This window comes from Rhea americana, unplaced genomic scaffold (genome assembly GCF_003343005.1).
Source record: "Rhea americana isolate MKP2758 unplaced genomic scaffold, rheAme1 scaffold_291, whole genome shotgun sequence".
NCBI classification, from domain to species: domain Eukaryota; kingdom Metazoa; phylum Chordata; class Aves; order Rheiformes; family Rheidae; genus Rhea; species Rhea americana.
Window position 1 is genome coordinate 605,782 of NW_028186414.1, and position 21,419 is coordinate 627,200.

The window sequence follows — 21,419 nt, forward strand, 5'->3', positions numbered from 1 at the left end:
TGTGTTCTGTCTTCCCTGCATACTTTTTTCACTCTGCACAAAGAACTGTAYGAATCTGAGCTGAACTTTGCAGTGCCTAGTTATCTGCGGGGATTTGAGATTAGGTCAGACAAGTTCACCCTTCACACAGGATAATCCTGCTGCTATACAACATTGCTGGATATCCTGCAAAAGCTACAGGCTACTGTTGGAGAGGAGGCATATTTGTAGATCGGAGATTTGGGGACATATTAAATGGGTGCAGTCCAAGCACAGGAAAATCAGCAGCAGTGTTGTGGGGGAACGTGTTAGTCACTCTCTTGGAAAGGCACCATTTTGGACCTCTCTGCTTTCCTCACAGTAAAACTGGAAACAACATTACTGTAGCAAACTGGTCAGCCAGGTCTTAGTGGCTGTCACACCCCTGTGCATCAAGGTCATTCAGGAAGTCACCAGTGACAGCTGGGACCAAGCAGCTTCTCTTGTTTCAAAGGCACAGGCTCTGCCACTGCAGTCTTCTCCTCACAGGTCCTTGGGGCTTATCACCAAGCGTGACAAGAAATCTGCAAACTAAGATGACTTGTACAGTTTCAGAACATGAAGAATAATTTCCTTCAGCACTGCCAAGACTTCGGTGCAATGTGCTGAGCAGCACCGATTCCACCTAGTCAAGGACAGCAGCAAGGATTTACCCCATCTTCTTCTTTGGAAAATAATCTATACTCGTTTCTAGCACTAGATGTTAACTCCTTCTGGAAACTTGATGTCAAAGGATGGTTGCATTATGTCAGTAAGGTCTAGTGTTTCCCTTAAAACACGTAGCCCTGAGGAGAGCTTCACTGCACTAGAAGCAATGCAGCAATCAGATGTGTATGCTGATTGAAAGAGCTGGACACCAATGTGCCTCAGGATGAATGGAGTTCAGGCTGAGGCCATCTCAGATGGTCCTGGTAGTTTCTAAACACTCTCTTAAAAAGGCATTTCCATCTTTTTTTTTTTTTTTTTTTTTGTTGTTGTTGCTCTTGGTGGCCTGGCCCACTTAAGCCAGGCTGAGCAGGACTTGTCATCCCTCATGCCTTGCATGCTCAATCACTCTTTCTGCTTCACCCACATCCTCTCTATAGGCCTGGCAACATTGCTCACAAGGACGTGTGTCACAAGTTCATAATACTGACATGAATTAAAACACCTAAAAAACCTCCAAGGTGGAGGGGGAGATGGAGGGTAATGTAAAAATTTGGCACTACAACTGATTACAGTAAGCTAGGACTTACTCATTCTGTGACTGCTGGAGAGGTCTTTTTTCCTCATCTTTTCCTTCCTCTTCTTCCTCTGCTTATTTAGACTTGGAGTGTTTATAGGAGTGAAGGTGTGTTGCTGCTTGCAAATCAGAAAGCCTTGACCGGTCACCAAAGGTGTATTATTCCAATCCCCAGTACATTAACGAGATCAGATAGAAAGTTCCATCTTCTTGCACAGGTCTGAAAACATCCAGATTCTCTGAGAAAGGACACACTGACAAAGATAAACCCATGAGCAGCTGAGGCAAAGTTTGCAATTCCTTACATGCAGTTAGTCTTGGTGAAGGTTTTTTTCTCCATTTTGGAGCTAATCCACTGATCCCGCTGCTCTGTCTGCTCCTGCAGACAGCATGTCATTCCTTGTAGGTTAAATCTCAGCACCTTGCCATTGCTGTGGGCTCTGTCATAAGCAGAGTAGGTTACTGAAGTTAAGTTACAAATGATAACTTGTTAAGCGACATAGGACTGAATATTGATCATGAGCCTTCAGTGCAGAGCAAGGAGTGTAGCTGCCGCTTGGCTGAAAAAGTGAGATTTGGGCATGGCACGTCTGCGTTGTTCTCACAACGACACATACGTGGGAGTATAAGCTCCAGCAGGAGACAACTGGGGGAAGGTAAAACTCTGCCATGTGTAAGGATCCTCCCTAAGCTATGAAATGCAGTTCTGAGTCAAACAGCAGAAGGGAGTGATCATGTTAGTTTTTAAATTACTGATCATTTTAGCTTTAAAATTAAACTAAAATATAATTCTCATGCAGTTTAATTCAACATATCCTGGCTGAGGAAACTGCATTTTAAAAGCCATTTAAGCTAGGACATGTCTTCTTTTTTTTCTTTCTTTTTTCTTAAAAAAAAAAAAAAAAAAAAAGTGGAGCTGTATTTAGACCTCTCCATCCCCTTCCTTAATGCTTGGACTACTATTTGAGTGAATCTAGTAGTGGAATGAGGTCACTTTTCATCAACCAAAACCTAGTCTTGGATCTGTCAGTGAAAGAAATCTACCTTAGCAAATGAACTAGGTGACACTGAAAGTACCTGGGGCAATTATCCAATTTGTCAGCAAAGCTGAAGTGAGAGCAAGTGAAAAGAAATTCTGTCCTCTTCCACCTCTCTGCCAAGGCAACACTGTGGGGGATAGAAAAACATCAGGTTGCAGAGAAGTATCATGTTTTTGTAAGAAAACCGAAGCCTTGGAATTATTGGAGACTTTGCCTACGAGACACATGTGTGAGGGATCCATCCCCTCTACCCATTTTAAAAGACATCTAACCATCTTGGAGATCAGACTTGCAGTAAGAAGGTGCCTCATCTCAGCAGGCCTTAGATCTCAGAGATGGTGCCATGCTGARCTCCCTTTGAGAAGTGACATTTCTCTTCAGCAAAATGAAGTAAGAAAGAGCTTGGAGGATGTGAATCCAGCAAAGCTTTTCGTCTCATTTCTCTTCTCCAGAGCTAGTTTTAGGAGCCTTGGTATTGTGGTGCAGAGYGACACTCAGGCACCCTGTGGAGATGCAGAATACCCTATTGCACTCATCTGGGGACAAGATTCCCTGTCAAAAAGGATGGTTTTCCTACTTAGCAATGCAAAGGATATCCAAACAGAGACTTGCACTTCAGAATGGATTCTCTCTGAAAAAACTCCAGRGTGAAACTGCTGCAATGGAAAGCCAAGGAAATACAGTTTTAACATGGATTTACCAGAGATCCTGCTCAGTAAGGATGCAAACTTTCCAGCCAACAGCTGGACAGGTTCTCCAGTTCAAGCAGACATTCAAGGGGTGACTGTTGACACACACAGGCTCACAAAAGTCCTATCTTGCCATAGCCAGTGCATCTAAAATCAGCACCACAGTGCTAGGTCCAGTCTATTTCAGCAATGGTTCTTGTAATGCAAAAGCACAGCTTCAGTCCAAGAGTTTTCAGTTCACCCAGGTGCATTTCTCTCACTGAGCTCTCTCGATGAAGTTCCTGAGAATACCTGCTGCTGGCTACTGAGACCATCTTCACAGCTTGTAGGACCTAATGGTGCATACTARGAGGAAGTCTCAGTTGTCACAGTAAATCCAAATGCTAACAGGAGAGCTGCACCTTCCTGCTTGGAGGTACCACTCTGCTTGTACTTCTGGCCACAGTGAAGCCACAAAGATGGCAGGTTACTTTGGGCTTAATAGTCCAACTTCGGTACTCATCTTGCCCAGTGAATACAGATTTTGTAACAAACCTCAAGCCGAAGGAAACTGATCTCTTTCAGAAACTCTAGACTTACATGAATAGATACTTGGTGCCATTCAGCCTCTGACAGGAATATTTGTACACATGAGATCTACATTGCTGCCTCCTACTTCCATTGCTATAGTAAAGATCATCAGAAGCTGGTGTATATTTCAAGGCATTTACTTTGATGCAGTCTCGAGTATTCACAGATCTGGGTATTAAAATACCCTAGTTTTTGGCAATAGGTCACACCATGTTTGCTTGAATCAAGTAAGATAAATCTGATTTAGTTTTCACAATGCACCCCCGCCATGCAAAATTTCAGCTGATCTGGGTAAAGAAACAAACAATATGAAAAGGAAGAGGAGAGTATTTTTAACTCTGATTCAATGCACAGGGAAGGAGTAGATCATAAACAGGAGGTGGGGTGGTGCAGAAGCAGGGATAAATAGCCCTGGAGAAAGGAGCAAAAAGAAGAGAAAGAGCAGAGGAACTCCTTAAGCTATTATTGCTGCTGCAATCTTCTTATCTGGAACTGAGAAGGGAAACAATTGAATTACAGTGAAATAATTAGTGGGCTAATGAAGACAGACAGGCAGTTCCAACATTCCCAGAGTTTTTTTCCTTCTCTTTCCTGAAAATACTTAAAATAATTGGTAAACAAAGTGGGTTTATTTGTAAGTACAGACAGACCACATAACCCAAAATAATACAGCTAAACATGGAGAACAAAACAATTATTTGCCTGGGATTTGCAGTCACTGRAAGCAAAAGCTTCCCTTAAGTAAATGACATTTTATGCTATCAGAGTTGACTTCATGACTTGCTGTTAAACACCCAAACTTCTTTAAAATGTACTTGGAGATGCTGAATGTATAGTTTTGACTTCTAATGAGGTGGTAAGTGGCTGTCAAAAGAGAACACCTCAGTGATTTATTTCCTTTCCAGAGGCTAACTATCATGTCAAAAGGGAAAGGGCAGCTACCAGCCGTGACATTTCAGTGATTCCCATTAGGGCTGAGAGAATTATTATCACCTTGTTTACCACAGGGCAATGAGCTCTGCTGGTGTCAGCAACACAGTGGGATTATTTCTTATTCATATTAGAGTAGCCTCTGCTATTCCAAGTCAGGGCTAAATGCAGTAGGAACGATGATAAAGAAGAAAGTCTGTGTTCAAAAAAGCTTGCCAAGCAATCTTAGCAAGATGAGGAACTCCCACTGAAAACCAAAGCTGTGCCAGCTCATTAAGAGCTATGGCAAAAACATCTYCTAATGACATGAGATGTGAGCTAGTTGCTGGCTTTTTAAGCACCAGGTTTTCTAACTCAGTGTGGGTCATTGCTACTCAGTGTGGTCCTTAAGGCTCAGCTGCTGGCTGATTTTGAGCAGAACTTCTGGGAGCAAAGCTGGGAAGAGTTTCCAAAGGCTTTTTAGTGCAGATGAAGCTGAAGTCAGTAGGAGGTAAATAATTCACTTTGTTTTGAGTGTCTTGTGTCTACATAGGTGCTACTATGCTGAGACACAGTCTAGCACTCTGGGCAGCAGAGGCTCTAGCTTTGGAGCTCTTGCTTAGTCTCTCTGCCAGAGCTGCTCAYTTGGCAAAATGAGACTGAGCAGTGCTGTTTTGCATTGTGAGGGCAATACCAGCAGTCAGTCTATCTGCAAGGTGGGAAGCACTGAGAAAAAGTTACTGTTAAAGCACTCTTCAAATGACGCAATGCAGACCATTTCTTGTTCTTTTTTGGAAATTACTTGGCTCAGTACAGATGGGTTATTGCATATATTCTCCTTTGGTGGCAGCATAAAGGCATGACTATGTCCCATCCTTCTCTGATATCCCACGTGCTCTAAAGGTGTGTGGCTGTGCATGGTCAGGTAGGCAGGTGAGACTCTGAAGGGGGAAACATGGGTGCAGAAGCCAGTTGCCTTGGGAAGGAAGGTGCCAAAGGGTTAATACTTAGATCAGAAACTTTTTTTTCTCCATATATTRCCTATACCTTCGGTCTAGAACTGGATTCTGGGAAATTGCCAGCATGTAACATTACTACAATTACTCTGTGTCAATTTTACAATAAAAYGACTTTCATGGGATTGATATTAGCTTAAGAGAAAGAAGAATGTTGCCTCCTGAATTCCCTAGGTTAGATAGATTTTTTTTTCCATGCCTTGTTTCTTAGTAGAATCCTGTCTTTCATCTCTCTAAACAAAGTCTCTGTCTCCAGCTCTCTGAAGATAACATCATAATAAAGGCTTGTCATACCTGTTGTTCAATTATAGCAGCCTGTAAAAAAAAAAACCAGCTCCAAGTGAACAAAAATAGCTTTGAAGTATGAATTAGAACTCTCTGTGTTATGACTAATTTCAAGACCTTGGTGGGAAAGCTTAAATACTATCACAGTTTAGACTATATAACACCTTAGGTAAGATACGAAACTAGGAGTCAGGGCTATCTTAGCTCTTCATCCATATGTGTTTCTGAAATGGACTTTCCCCATGAATTCTTCTTGTCTTTCCTACCTTGCAGTCTAAGTTAGGAGGAGCTGTTATGTTTTTCCTGCTTTATCATCATGGTTTTTATGCAAAAGTCCCTTGGTTCTTCACTGCCTTTTGTGGCTGCAGCACGGCATGGACAACTTCTTCCAGAGGACAGTGCCAATAACTCTTACATGCATTGCTTGGCATAAAGTGCAATGGTGAAAGTCCCAGCTCCTGTAACTCAGCAGGTCACATTCCCATCAGCCAGCCTCTTAAAAGCCAGGCAGACAGAAATTTCCAGAAAGGACTTCTTCCAGTGAGGAGGAGGGGTGTGAAGCATACATGTAGGACAACTAAGTCAGAAAAGCTGATGAGACTATGCACGTGCTGCAGGAAAAACAGCTGCTTGAAAGCTTTACTGTGTGGAAAGTGATGCCTGATCCAAGATCGAGTCTTCCAATTTATTCAATTGCACTATGTGATCTTGAACRATTTTATGGATAGGGGCATGGGGAGGCTGGGAGGACCCCTATGTGTAGTGCAAAAACTAACCACTGCAATAGAACTAGATCAAAGGTTTGCTTGTTTGGACTATTCCCTATCCTGCTCTGCAGTATGATTATGTGCAAATGGCATATTACGTGAAGACAGCTGAAGATGCAGGCATTCACTTGGTTGCTTGGCTACTTAGTCAYGAGGTTATAGAGTACCAATGTGCAGAGATGCATTCCTTTTTTTAATTGCTTCTGCGTTACTCAGTTATACTCTGCCATTTAACACACAGCAGGAGACCGTTATCCAGTGCCTGGGCTCCAATTCTGTTACATGTCACCTCATCTAAAATTAAACTCCAAAATAAAATAAATATTATCCTATCTGTTAAGAATTAAGTATTGATTAGGGGTTTTAGCTGAAGACTTAAATGTTACTCTGACACAGTGAAGGATTAAAAAGGATATCAGGAAGCCCTCCCATAGCTAAGCTTTTTATCTAAGAAGCCTTATCGTAAATAGTTTTATCTTGTTAATATATTAATCTAAGAGCCAGGTGGCTAAGACTTCACAGTTCAGAAATAAAACATCATGAGCCACAATTTAAATGCAATACATGCCCATGCCAAAAGCCATTACAGTACAATAATGAATCAAAGTAATGAACATGTTCATACAGAAACTTCAGCTTATGGATATTGCCTTGTAAAGTTGGGGAACTGGCAGGAGAAGGTGGRGAAGGAGGAAAATATTTGCTTTGATCGATGCAGAATAAATGGAGGATCCAGATGTTGTTTCTCAAAACAAATGGGCCTCCACATATTCTCTTGTCTGGCTTGACTTGACTTGATCTGTGTGCGGCATATGTGAACTATTGTTCCAGGGTGAGGGGAAAACCTGGGACATTTCAGACTCCATGACTTCAAGCATTTCATTTTATCCTCTAGTTCTTCATTTTTTTTTAATAATAATAACAAGTTAATGCACTTGCATCTGCAACAGAGACACTGTGAGGAAAAGTGTCTGTGGTGTTCCCGAGGTTCTTCAACAGTGAGACAACATATAAAGACTAAGGGGGAAAAACCCACAACAGTTGAGCTGCAGTCCCACATTGTTCACTTTTGCTTCTTGGACCAGCTTCTTTTAACAAAGTAAGTAACTCTGAGTGTGACCTAGCATCATCAGAAGTTTTGTAGGGAAATACCTTCACTGCTATTTTCCCAAAGGATTTGCTCCTTGTATGTCCTATTCTGGAAGCACAGGAGCTGTAGTAGGTGCAAATCTTGCTGCTCAGAGAAATAAGAAGAGATGACACTGTGTGTGTGACACTATAGTAACCTCTCTGGCCGTTTGCAGAATGACCATTGGCCCTCACTTCATTTTTGCTCAGCTTCTTGGCTGCTGTCCTGCTCACCACATCCTGCAGGAAGTCCTTCTCAAGGCTTTCTGCACAGTGAGAGGGTTCATCAAGCCTCAGACTTGTCCTCAGGCTTACTAAGAAAAATACTTTTTTCTCAAATCTTCCAGTTACTTTAATTTCCTTAATATCCATTATTGTCACATAATTCCTTAAGTGAAGAGACTGAAAACCTGAAATCTCTCCAGCAGAGAGATGCTGAAGCATCTCTGCACCGTGCCGGTACAGTACTTTCAAGCCCTGGGGACCCATTATAGAGGCTTGGCACAGAAGTAAARAGAAAAAGCCCTGAGTGTCTAGTGTCCCCTTCATACCCACAAAAGGCAAGTAAGAGATATCATTAAAAATGAATGCTTTTATGAATTTGTTCTACGTGCAATTTCACTTTGTTGTGAAATCCCAGGTTCTTAGCAAGATGATGCCCCTGGGAGTAGCATCCACTAGGCGACACGAAGGTACAGGCTTTTACYGGCCCATCTATGGACTGCATTGATTTCTGGTGTCTTGTGGACTGCACTCTGTACAGCCTGTACTTTGTAAGGATCTCTGCTCGGATTTGAGGGAATGATAAGGCATTTCTACACAAGGAGTCCTGCAAAACTCTCCATATGGCTTTTTTTTATGTAGGATATGGTCAGAAGTGAAATTTTCCTACACAGCAACTGGTTGGGGAAATCACACAATTGGAAAATGATGGCATGGGACTTCTTCCATTAGCAGGGACTGTAAAGGTATATGAATAGACAGAGACAGCTTTATTCTCTCAGCTGGAAGCACTGATCATTTCTAGTCTCTTCCTAATCTGACAGACCATGGGTCTCCTGAAGATGTAATTTTTGAGCTATGTGGCTCAAGAAACACGATGCTGAACAGACACAGCTTCTCTCTAGAGTCTTTCCTCATCGCACAGACATAACATTAATTGCCATATCAGCCCTGAGAGTATCTACTCACCTCAAAAGATGAAAGCTCTTCCTCAACCAAGTGCCACAGGTAAATGGAGCGTATCACATAGTTCCGAGACCTCAGAAGAGCGTGGCCTGTTTTACTCCCATTGCAATTTTCATTATCAAATAACACTCCAGAGAACAAAATTAAATGGAATTAGTGGTTGAATTTGATTAGCTCTAACTTCTTTAGAAAGCTGGTGGCTGGGGCATTTCAGATATAACACACTGAATTTGTGTTTACTGTGTGGTATGAAGTGAGAAAAGTAGAGAAAGTTTTTCATTGGGAATTCAAACTAGACATTTCAACTTGTTTGGTTCTGATCTGTCTCRCTTCTCAGTTTTGATTTGCAGTCCTTTCTTGACATTTTGAGTGTTAAATGTTAATGCAATTAAATGCTAATTTGACTGCAGCCTCTAACAAATACAGCATGCATTTTTCATGCTCRGAAAGCATCAAAGCAGTGTGGGAGTTTACTTCTTTTCCTTCAGTTTCCTCAAGTTTTGGAATGTCTATTTCCAAAAGTGAATGCAGGAATCAGTACCTGAGTCCCCAAACTGTGATGTGACCATGAAACAGCAAAACAACGTGACTATGGAATAAACTACAGACATTTTAAACCTGAAGCAACCTGGTTGGAGCAAAGTACTGTATCCTGTGTGTTGATCTCTGGGCTATCGTGTTAGTGCAGTTAGTTATAATTTGATTATTTAATATAGATGTTAGCAAATATAATGACTACCAGTTAGGAAGGACTGATTGTTTCATCCAGTTTTGAGCAGAGTCTTTCACTAGTTGCGCTTTTTGAATGTGGCTTTAGTATCTGATATTCTGAGGGACAGTGCATCTTATTTACTTAGGGAGATGGAATTCCATTTATTTCTTCTCATTTTCTGGATTGCGCTTTCGAATGGAGAAAGGGCTCCTCTCCTGAAGCAAAGACACCTGTCATTTTCTGTGCAGATGTAGGATATCACACAATGACTATGCGCTCATCATGGTACCTGCCTTTGGTCTTTAAAAGAAGTAACAGAAAACATTCAGGTTGTCAGCAATATTATTTATTTTTACAAAGTAGTTCACTGAAGTTAAAACTTACTATAATTTTTAGGGCTTCTAGACACACATGTCCCTTTGTATATTAATCRCAGAAAAAAAAAACTTTTTACTAAGGAAATATTGTATTGCTTTAACATGCTTTAATTAAAGCTTGCTGTCTGCATTGGTAAAACAAATTTCACTTTCACAGTAGATAACTCTYCTGAATTTTCTTTGTTTCCAGTGTTCTGAAGTGACCAAGCTTCTCCCTATTTGTCCAAAAAGATTGTTAGATTTTTCTCTTACCCCCGAACCCACCTATCATGTACAATGACAGCCGAGCTGAGGCTCCGCGATGCTGCTGCCTGCAGGCTGCCCTGCTTCCCTTTCCTCGGAAAAGACACCTTTCCTTCGGCTAGGTCCATCTCAGCTCCTTGACTTAGCAAGGTTTGCAGATTTATATGGAGGAAAAGGGTGAGGCCAGACACCTTAAAGTTCTGCGTGTGGTGTCTCCCAACGAAGGGCCGACGGGTTTTGGCCTCTCCAGGGTGAGGAGCTGTAACACCTCCTCCGTGCCGAYGTGGCAACCCGAAGCCTGTTCATTCTTCGCACGCATGGGATCTGCTCCTAGCTCACCTTCAGGAAAATGGTTCCTGGCATTTCTGTAATGGTACGTCCAGGGAGACAGCAACACAAGTCCTGGCAGTGGCTSTTTCCTTTCAGTCATTTCAGTTGATGTTCTCATAACTGTGTTGTCCCCAGATCCTGCTTACCAAGGCGACAAGTCCAAGGCCACCAGCACCTATGAAACCACAGAATAGTTTAGTTGTAAGGGACCTCAAGAAACCATCTGGCCTGAAGTCCTTTTTAAAACAGGACCAACTTCAGAATTACATGAGGCTTCTCAAGGCCTTGTCTGGTCAASTGTTAAGTATCTCCAGGGACGGAGATTCCCCAGACTCCTTGGTCAAGGACCTTTCACCACTCTCATGGTGAAACTTTCTTTTCTTACRGATATGATTTAAATTATAAATTATAGTAAGACTTCTTTGTGATTGTCTTGATTCCTCCATTTGCTTCTGGTAGTTGAAACATTTTGGCAGAAAACATTGCTCAGAATTTTTTGCTGAAATTGAATACATTTAGCATCTATACATTTAGCATCTATACATTTAGCATCTATACATTGAATACATTTCCATCTATTTAATAATAACTAGGCCATGGTGGTTACGAGCCACAGATTTTCTCCTTTTCTATCAGCCCCTCTGTTTTATCTCAGCAATCCTGTCACTGAGTTTGAATCTTAACACAGTTTTAACATCTCAGAAGTACAAGGAAGGGTCTTGTGGTTGACAGTGAGGAGAGAGAAAAGGAAAAAAAAAAAACCCACCACCAGTGGGCTGGGAGGGCTTTACGAACAGAGCTGTGAAGAGSGGTAGAAGTGAGGTTATTCCCACAGGGCCCAGCAATCGTGAGTGAGGGCATCGGGGTGCTGAGAAACCCTTGTGCCATCTGATGATTCCCCTTTTTTCACCCCTTCCAGCCTTTTCTGCTGTTTTTCTCCCATTGTCAGCTCAAAGTTATGAAGAACAAAGGTATAAAGTGTGTGCCAGGAGAGAGACAAGTAGGTGGCACAGAAGGTAGGAGGCAAAGAAAATAATTTCTTCTGAGTAATTCATTCCTGGATGTTAAATGCTTCTCAGCRGACCTGATTACCAGCCTGTTGCGATGCCATCACAGGCATCGGGAGGTGTTAAGTGAAGGCATAAGCAACTTAGAAGACAGCACAGCATGGAGAGTGTCAGATATCTTATTTGTAGGGATCATCTGTACTTTAGCCAGAGATTAAAATGTGTGAATGTTAAATGTCTGTCCCTGCTGCATGACAAAATATAGTTAGGTAAAACCTCTTCAGCTGGCTCCTAAACCATTTMCTTTAACAGCTGAGATTAGCCAGATATTACAGACTTTCAAGTCTTTTTGAAAACACTCCTTAAAAACAATTAGTTTTTGGAGCAGTAACTTTGGAACAATTGTTTGACATTGCAAATGGCTGATATTTTTAGTCTTTTCTAATAAAAGTAACTTTGTTGAGGCGTTCCATTCCTCTGAGAATTTTTCTAAAGTTTAAGCCCATATTTTAGATCAAGATTGTAACTGACTCTTTATTAAACWTTCCAGTTCTGGTAAGTGAAACTACTTCATACGATCTTTCTGAAGATTATGATTTCAAGAAGTGAGTTAGAGGAGGTTCTGGGAACTCCTAGGAAAGTGGGAAAGGGGCCTTTTGTGATCTTTATTTAACCAAGTGTTGATCTTTCTTTCTTTTTTTGTCTCCCCCCCCCACCGGCCAATACTTGATTGAAGGTAACGCCAATGCTTGCCCCTCTCTCCCGGAGCTTCTCAGCCTTTCGTCTCCACGCGCAGAGCCTGGCCTGACCTCCCGAGAGGTCTCTAACTATTCCTGAAATCCAGGAGAAAGACTGCACTTGGCACCACTGGGAGACTTTGAAACACCTTGGAGAACTTGTCTCTGCCTATTTGCTCAGGTTTCCTAAGCAAATTGGTGTAATGCTTCCACCAGGCAGTTCACCCCACATTAGACCTGCCAGAGCGTATGCTTGACAAAAGCAAATGAAATTCAGARCTTAAAACCCAGGAAAATAGTGCCTTTTCTGGTTTGAAGGGTTCGTTTTACAACAACGTTTCTTTCATCGTTTGCTTTCGCGCTACAGAGTCATCATTGTGCCTTAAACAATTACCAGCTTAAACACAAAGGGAACTTGAAAATGTGTGTCACCCTGTCTAAAGCGGCGAGGACAAAAGCAGTACGCGTGGAGCACAACTCCGTCTCYGTCTTGTTTCCATCCGCTGCGAGGACACGGAAAACCACTGAGTGTTTGCTGTTAGCAGAATGAGCCCTTTAAAAGCTGGGCGGTATCGAGGCCAACTGACGTGAACRCAATTTAGTTTCCCTGCCGATCGCTAGTGTACAGGGCTGCCTATCTCAAACCTGCCCTGTGAAGGCCGCGCGCCGCTACCCTTCATCACGTTGGGCAGCCCCCTACTCTCCCACTGGCCGYACCCACGCTGGAGAAAGTTTGGTTCAGTGAGGGCCATGCAGATGGCAGATCCTCATGCACAGTGCTTAGGTCCAAAGGCCTCGCAGAGCCGTTCGAAACTTGCAGAGACAACTATGGATAAGAGAGATAATCTATACATTAAAGTTCTCCAAAATCAATGGAGACCATACCACATTCTTTTTTTAACCTGTTTTTTTCTAAAAGCATATTTTGTTATGCTATCAGGAGGAATGCTTGTAAACAGTGAAATATCATGGAAAAAAGCTAAAAGAAAGAATGTAGGACTGATGCCTTGGTTTGCTGAGGATCAGTCTCCCCATCCTTACGCAGCATGAAGACTATATTGCACCTAACAGCAACCATCTACTTAACGTGGGTAACTCATACCTGACAAATCTAACCATTTCTGCACTCCTGCTCYAGCAGTTAGCCTATCAACTTTGCTTAGGGGTGCTGGAGGTCAGGCAGTATATCCAAAAGAGGTTCATGATGCCTTGAGCCCCGAGGCACAAAGTTCACCATGCAGTCAGCACTATCAGGTGCAGCCTGAAACAGGCAGACTCAGCAGCTGGCACCCTTCGGACAGAGGGATCTTAGTCAGCTTTAGTCTAGTCACCTGCCCAACCACTCCTGTGAGCTTATTACCCTCGCTGAGTGTCCTGTTGTCCTTTTGTCCCATCTCAGGAGTCATTCCTGGGAGATCCTGAGAGTTGTTGGTGTCTCCTGAGATCACCTGGAAGGCAAGTTAAGGYGCAGTCATCCAGCAACACCAGGAGACTGGAACAACTTGTGAATCACAGGAGGATCACTGGGAGMACCGTAATTGCCTGCTGTGATGCCYGGACATAGGTTAAAGGCAGACATGCTCTGTGACTAATGCAGGAGGAATGCAAGTCATATATGAAGTGGCAAGTGTGTGCGTGTGAGAGACATGGCCCTCTGTGGGGTGCATGCAGAATGAATCAGCTGTGTGCCTTGGGATGCTCAGGGGACACACTAAAATCTCCTTTAGGTGGTGAGATTAAATGGTGACACTGATGTTGAAACAAGAAGTTCTGGGAGCCCTTCTTACACCACAGCAAAGTTTGAGAATCCATCAYAGCAAAACTGAAGGCCCCACAAGATTTAGAAAAAAAAAAGTTTGTGTAGAAATTATAGCTATCCAGTGTCTGCTGTATTGTTTTCATGCTGAGTAATACTAAAAAATATACTGGGAAAATAACRAATGCCCTGCAGACAATGGGGATCTTGTATCACTGACACACTGCAAAAGCCTGGGTAAGATGGTGACAGTTAATTATTTTCCATAGCTCTTTAAACTTTGGAAAAGCATGCCCAAAGCTGATGATACTTGGCTAGAATAAGGGTTGGARCTGTGGATGTCACCTCACTTGTTACGTCACATCGAGTAAAAATAACACTGTGACGTGTTAATGTAATTTAAACCTGTATTTACACAGCAAACTCCTTACCTCAGGCTATGTTCTGCAAACTTCATTCATGCTGAACAGTACTTCGGTYTCTATGATTTCAATTAGGTTGTTTATCAGAGTAAATATTATTCAGTATAAGCGAGGACGAGGGTCTAGCCTTAAAATAATAAGCTCTTCAGGGCTATGGATTTTGTTCTGGGAGAAACAGCTTTTTGCAATTTGTACGACATCTGTCAGTTAGCAGTTTCTCAGTAGTTTGGTATGGTGGCTCTATGCCTCATGTTCTTGACTGTAGCTACATCACCGCATAGCTATCTTCCTAATCACGCTGCTATAATTAATGAGATCAGCCAGAAGCAGCCTTTATTCTCTACCGAATGGGCCACACTGCTGACTCCTGTTTATGCTGGGATCCTTTCCTGCTCTGCCTACGGCTGTCTAGYCACTTACTCCTCAGGTTGAATGGATGCCATCCCATCGGCCATTCCTTCCCAGGTCTCTGCCGAAACTCATCTTGTCGGTTGTGGAACGTCTYTCTGATTTGTGAAGACTGTATTGACTTTTGATCCTGCCCTTCAAAGTCCTGGCAGGCCCTCCCAGCTTGGCCACCCTTGGGTTTTGTAAGTGTACTCTCATTCACCCTCTGTGTCATTAATCTGCTGTTTCTGTATTATCTCTCAGACTGGTTGCCCTGACAAGAAAAAAAAGGGTTAGTTTGATAAAGCCATGCTGGTGGTTTTTGAACTTTTATTATCTTCCAAGTACTTGCAAAATTATTACTTGTGCCAGGATCTTTCCAGGGATCAAAGCCAGGTTCAATTCAGAAAGCTTCGCTTTCTGCTTTTGTATACGTCAGTACTGTCCATCTCCAGGTCCTTAGGAACTTGTGTGTCCTCCAGGGGTTCTGCAACTGCTCAGACTAGCACCACAAGTGCTCTACTGCAAATTTCATCAGCTGCCGATGACCAGAGCACATCTGCCTTCTTTAAGCAGTCTTTAAGCTGTCCTATAAGAGCTGATTCTCTAGAAAGGCCTCATACTGTCCTGCTTTCCTGTCTCCTTTATGTTTTCCTTTGAGCAAAAGCTGACCTATAGGCAGAGAGCCATGCAAGTTAATTATATCAACACAGCAGGTCAATCTGCTCACACAAATAAGCATAGCTCCCTTTTGAATTTTCTGGGCATCCTTCCACAGGCTTTATGGGAATTAGATCAAAGGTCTGGCGAAGGTGTCATAAYGACGACGCAACTAGGTGTCTCTCGTCAGGGAGGTTCCCTACATATGTTCAAAGACTCCTGGGAGTGGTTAAGGTCATGAAACAATTCATATTGTTGGTGCTGAACTTGAAATGTAGGAGACCCAGGTTTTCTTAAGAGAGCAGTGAAGAGAATGAAAATGTCCCTGTGAATAATTCCAGGGCCTGAAGCACAACTACTCATGTGAATGAGAGGCACAGACTGAACTCTAAAGTTTTTATACTAAGAAACCCCAAAAGCAAAACACCCAAATCAAAGTTACAGATAATATATAAGACAATCCTTCATTAAGTGCAGAATCATTTTGAGTTAAAAAGCTGTATGCAGCGGTTGATTAAAAAGTTCATGAAACACTGAAAAGTTGAAAGTAAACATGATTTTTTTTTAAAAAAAAGAGTTCTTTAATTTATTAAGAAGAAAATTAATGGTTATTTTCCAACTCTTCACTTAGTAGAAGGTAAAACAGTAACTACCAGTAAGGTGTAAATGATAAATAATGTCAAAGTATAGGGGGAATAATAACTTCTTCGAAGAAACAACAGAATGAGCGGAGGATAAGCCTCATAATATTTATCATTATTTTTGGCATTAAACATTAACAAGTTATATTGCTTTTGAAATTCGAATGTTTAGAAAGGACTAAGGAGTGCACTACACTGCCTATAAAGTCCATGGTTCACCATAAATTAGCAAACTAATTTGCTTGCACTTTAAATCCCTCTCTACTGCCAAGGAGCATCACCTAAAGACATTTGAAGGCTAAGAAGTCTATTAATGATAGGGAACGTTTGAGAGGCTTGCTGTCTAATAGTGCATAAGCAAAGAGCTACGCGAACTGAAGTGCTTAGCGCCTACCATGTTAGATGTCTGTTTTCACAAAGTTGGCTTACCGTCCCTCTCAACTTGCTTAACTCTCGAGGTGCCTAAAACCTCGTTGCCCGCATTTTTTTCCCCACAAGAAATTCCTTGGACTCTTGCTTCTGGCTAGAATCACCCAAACCTTGCCCATGGCAAGTACTTGTCAAACCTAGCTCATAATTCACAGGCTCTGACCGTCTCCCCTGCAGTAGTGATTTATGGCCGTTCTCACAAGAGGCCTGCCAGACTGAGCCTCAAAGAAAATCTTAGATCYGCTGTCCAGCAAGTCCATTGTCTCCTATGTGTGTTTTGGGGGAAGGTTTAAGGAGACGCCAACGCTGGTGGCCTCTAAACACATCTGCAAGACTGATCTTGATTCTGCCTGGGTTGAARGAAGGACTTTTYTTTTCTTTTCTTTTCTTTTTGGCCTTTTGGGAGATATCTGAGCAAATAACTGTGTCACCTAGGATGTGTGGGATGACAAGCAAATCCCTCTGCTATCTGGGAAGACTTGACACCACATCCAAAACTGTACAAAAATTGTCCYTTCTAATGCAGGTTTCCCTCCAGTATGAGCTGTTCTTCCACACACTGATGAAAAAAAGAGGTGGGCCAGTGGTTAGGATCTCATGTAGGAGGGAGAGATCTAGCCTTCAGACTCAACACTAATCAAAAGTAAGYCTTACTCCAGGTGTAAAGATGAGTCACTTCTGCTTACACTTCTGACTGCAGTATTTCTCTATAGGATGTGACACTTGTCACTAGTGATGGGTTGCCAACTTACATCACTCAATCTTTTTGCAATAACTTTGGCAGCCATATAAAATGACTTCCAGGAGAAACAGCTCATGTCATAGACACTGGATTCCTAAGATGACAAAATTCATGTGACTGTGTTCTCTGCTGCCCGTAATTTCCTCCCCAGAGACTTTTGGGTGTGTGAGCTAATTTCAAGCAAACTTGATAGAGAGGTTAAATGTCTCAAAAATACCTAGTTCCTACAAGTATCACAAAAACTGATGGCCAAGCAGAATAGAGACATTCAAATTAGTGACAGTGCTGAGAGACTAATGTATGCTCAATTATATTATTATACAACAGAAAATCAACACAGGAAACAGCCATCGGAAATCAGACTTTATAAGTCCCACTGCTCATGAAACTGCTAACTCCTTCTTGTTATTACTTGTCTTAATAAAAACACTGGCTGTCAACTGCCTCAGGCATCTGTTATAAGTGTTACTGAAGATGTCCTCTCAGAAGGAAAGCAATTATTTTAATAACTCCTTTTAATAAAAATACAAACATCCCTGTTAATCAGTTTCCTTTTCAAGTCCTTGCTATGTTAAGAGCCCAGTGTAGCAGGTCTGAAAACGTCCTCCCTAGGCGATTCCCTGCAAACATTACAGCTCCCTTTTCCTTGAAGTCACAGGGATTTTTTGCCATTAGCTGGATGGATCCCAGGCTCTGTGATAGCTGCCTATTCAGTGGGATTGTGTGATTTAAAAGAATTCCAGAACAGGAATTTGCAGCAGGAAAAATCCTCAATTCCAGTCGTCAGTTTTCTTGGGCACCTTATCTTTCACTGGAAAGGAAACCTATTAAAAAGGTGAGACATGCCAGTGATTTCTACTTGGAACAGCCTAGTGAAAACCACGCATATTCAATTCTCATTTGAGGTATGTGAGGTATGACTGCTCTGTGGTGCCAAACCAAGAACTCCCAAAGGCCGCGTAAGCAAAAGCTGGAAAAAGCACTGCTATCACACGGCACGCTGGTAGGAATTGCAGTTGCTGACTAAAGGCAAAGGCCAGACTTAACGCTGTGGTATTTTGTTGAGCAACACCTCCCGGCTCCCTCTACCCTTCATCGTGAAACAGAAAGTTTGTTGAGAGCCTCTGCAATGCCTGGGATACATTTTGGAAAATTCGAAAGGGGATACATAGATTTTAAGAGTATCTTAAAATCTTGAAAACTAAAACCTTTAAAATGTAATGCCATCTAGTCTGATTGTTTTGTATGACTTAAGACAAAAAAACAGCACTCAGCAGTACCTGCATCAGCAGTATCTGCATCCACTCCATCCTTCTGGGTTAAGCAATTGCATACCTTAACATTTCATTCAAAAACCTCAAGCATTGGAGAACTACTTTCCTAGGGAAAACGCTCAGTTTTTCTTCATTCTGAATTGAACATTTCCCACAGGGAAGAAGATTTTGAGAAATCCGGAGCTGCCAAGCAGGTGGCCCTATACCTGGCTCTCCACATGGCACATTGCCTATCCTCAGCCGCCTGGGAACCCCTTCTGCCCCCGGGCAAGCTGTCTAGGGAGGCTGTTCAGCCTCAGCAGGCAGCAGGGCTCTAGACAGCGGCAAAGTGAGCCCAAGGTCAGCACACAGCTGCTGGGCAGTGATAAAATAGCTGTTTCCCTCACTGCCTACTTCGCTATGCTGTATAGCGATATATGAAAGTGCTCTGTGTCTGACAGGTACTGAGGGCCTTTCCAAAGCATTCTCCCCCCTCCCCTCGCTGTGGAAGCCACCCTGGACCTTCGAGGCTCTCATCGGATCTGCATCCTCGCAGTGGCAAAATTCAATTTTGCCTGTGCTGAGAGGTTTTAAAGCCAGCTCTGGCAGGCAGCCAGCTGCTTGGTAGGTAACGAGCTGTGGATCCTGAGGAATAAGCCACCCACAAAGCCTTGGAGCCCTCCAACCTGTTTGGGCTGATGGAGATCCAGGAATCCCGGATTTGCAGCCTCTTGCCACATTACGTACTGGGCAGCCTACAGGAGCCAGGAGGTACCAGCACACTGTGATCAGTCATTTCTTGAATAAATTTAAGTACACTGAGCTTGTGATTGGAGTGGAGATAAAATGTGATATCCACGTTGTTTCACAAGATTTATTTTTTGCTGCCTACGCTGGTTGTCAATAGTTATGCCGTCGTCTTTTCAATCATTTCAAGCTTTTACTGACTGCACACTACTGTTAGCTTTCTCATGTGAATGGATTGCCTACGAATGATGTCAGACCAGTCAACTCATCTTTTTTTTTTTTTTAACCTTTTTAAATATAGATCAAACCGATACTTTTTCACATCTTTTGGCACTTCCGAGAAACACCACGATCTGTTAAAAGTTGACTCAGAGCTCAATGAACTCTCTGCACTAATCTTTTTCATAGTCTTCATGAAAAATCAGGGTAAAGGGTTAATGAAGTGATGTTCTTCCTTGTCTCCTCTGCAACTCCCCCCCCCCTTACCATTGCTTTAGCTTGGTTTGTACTCTGGCTTAGGTGATGGGACACTGTTTGCACCACTCTGAGCTCCTCTGCCTCATCAACACTGCAGCTGTGTCCAACCTTGCAAGCTATCTTTGTCCTGCAGATTTAAAAACGTTGTGCAGTTGCTGACAGCAGAAAGTGCTGGATGAGAGTGACATCTGTTATGCTCTCTCTGGAGTTGCTCTGCACTCTCTTTGAAACACAGAAATCCTAGTTCTGCCTGCAGACACAGAGGCACAACTCAGATGGAGTTTTGTCCCCTTCAGCTTCAAAACTTATTTAACGAGCCTGAATCAATTCCAAGCAACCTGTTGAGGAAAACAGAAGAGCATGGTCTGCATTGAGATAACAGCTTGTGGAGCTATTACTGTAATAATACTGCCGTGCACAGAATACTCATTTGAGTGGTTAATTGTTTCCAGCTCTGTGCTAGCATCATCCCAGCAGAATTAGGCCCAGCATGACTTCTGCTGCATTGGCCGCTGTTATCACAGTGCTTGGAGCACTTTCCAGTAGACGTGGAAGCATTTAATCACCTAAGCGAGCACTTTCTCCCACTCCAGCAGGCAGCAAAGAGCCAACCGCCTAATGTAGGGAGTACCCATTCCCATAATGACAATGCGCTGACTCTATTGCTCGGGCAAACAGAAGAGAAATATGTGATCTGCAGCAGAATATCTAGTGCAAATGGCAAAGCAGCAGTGCCCATGTGCAGTCGGAAAGCCCAGCGCAGCCTGCAATCCCCTGCACACATTACATTCTCTCTCCTCTTAGCCAGGAGGCTGAAGCTGAATAAATTCAGCCTTTTATTGCAGATGAATCAAAATAATTTCCATTAACTAACCATGGAAAATGCATGTGTAGACCACTATTGTAAATTTGTTTAATTTTGATTAGAGGGGCAGTCAAGACTCTTGATGTTCAGAGTATACATGCACTTGTAGCATGTTCTGTCTGGATAGAAATACCGATATCCTGTCAGCATCAGACAGCATCAACGTGCATAGCTGGCATCTGCAAGCGTCTGTTGCTCTTTCTTTCAGTCTTCCTCCCCCTCCCTTTCAGTTACACCCACTGATTGTATTTAGGATTCACTGACATGGCAGTCACTCTTGTGTGGGCAGAGCCGAGCYAGTTTTAAACGCGCTAACTTGGCTACGGTGTGCTCTGCAGGCAGCAGCCTGGGACTCGATGCAGCAGCAGCAGCCGGGTGAGTACTTTTGGCGGCTTTGCTAGTGCTGGTGGCTGTGCCGCCGCAGCTCTCCGGCTGCAAACCTCCTGCAGGAAAGCCCGCGCGGGCACAGGGGTCTTAACCCGGCAGGGATTTCCCTGCTGAGCTGCGCGGCCGGGAGARAGCCCAGCCGCGCAGCGGGCCGGGGATCACGGGCCGCGGCAGACCTGATACGCACGTCTAATATACCGGAAAGTGTGCGGCGGGGAATTTCAGCCAGGCAGAAAACCTCAAGGGTGTCAGCTTGAGATGTGCCTACAATCGAAACGGAAAAAAGGGAAAGAAAAAAAAGACGAATTTTTACACGGATGTACGAAAACATGATGTCTGCAACAGTAAAAAAAGAGAAACGGAGACGGCTGATGAGGCTTTTCCTTAGGTTGGAAAAGGAAAAGCCCGCTGTGCC

General features: G+C 42.9%; 1 protein-coding gene across 1 annotated transcript in view; it reads left to right on the forward strand.

The window, feature by feature from the left end:
• The first annotated feature begins 20,971 nt into the window (after positions 1-20,971).
• EEPD1 (endonuclease/exonuclease/phosphatase family domain containing 1) overlaps positions 20,972-21,419 on the forward strand; it is a 71,763-nt gene continuing 71,315 nt past the window's right edge. The window contains exon 1 of the mRNA XM_085309139.1: positions 20,972-20,992. The gene's annotated coding sequence lies outside the window, so the exon portion shown is untranslated. The remainder of the gene's footprint in view (positions 20,993-21,419) is intronic.